Source organism: Morone saxatilis, unplaced genomic scaffold (genome assembly GCF_004916995.1).
Source record: "Morone saxatilis isolate NCDOM2014 unplaced genomic scaffold, NCSU_SB_2.0 Contig12, whole genome shotgun sequence".
NCBI classification, from domain to species: domain Eukaryota; kingdom Metazoa; phylum Chordata; class Actinopteri; family Moronidae; genus Morone; species Morone saxatilis.
Window position 1 is genome coordinate 1640348 of NW_023339674.1, and position 587 is coordinate 1640934.

A 587-nucleotide genomic window follows, 5' to 3' on the forward strand; every position below is an offset into this window, starting at 1 on the left:
ACACACACACACAGTGACAGTGATCAGTGTAACCCGCCGAGGTCAGCTGAGGTGACTGACAGCAGCGACAAACCGAGCGACCCGCTGGACGCCCTGCCACAGCGTCAGTCTGTCAACACGTCTATTTAGAAATACCAACAAATACAAAAACAGCAGAAGAGGAAAAATGATGCAAACTGCAGAAACTGTGGAACAATTACACACAAAAAGAGATTATAATTATATAAAGATTAAGTTAATTACAGATTTCATTTATTAAAACGATATTAAAGTCTAACAAGAACTTAAAGAAATCAAACCTCTTCTGTTATTCCTCCCTTCAGAGACCCTTTTTCTTCAGTTATCATCAGTTAAAGTAAATTAAACCTACTAATAAAACGAGTTAAATTTGATTGAAAAAAACAAAGGTTTCCGGTTAGCAAGAGAGCTCTGCTAGCATGTTTATGTCACCACATGGATCAAATTCAACTTCTGGTCCTTAAAAAAAATGTTTAAAACAGTAAAATGTTTCAATAAAAAGAAAAATATAAAGTTCAACGTGCTGATTTAGCTAAATCTAAGGTTGTCCTCAGAAGTAAAATAAAAGT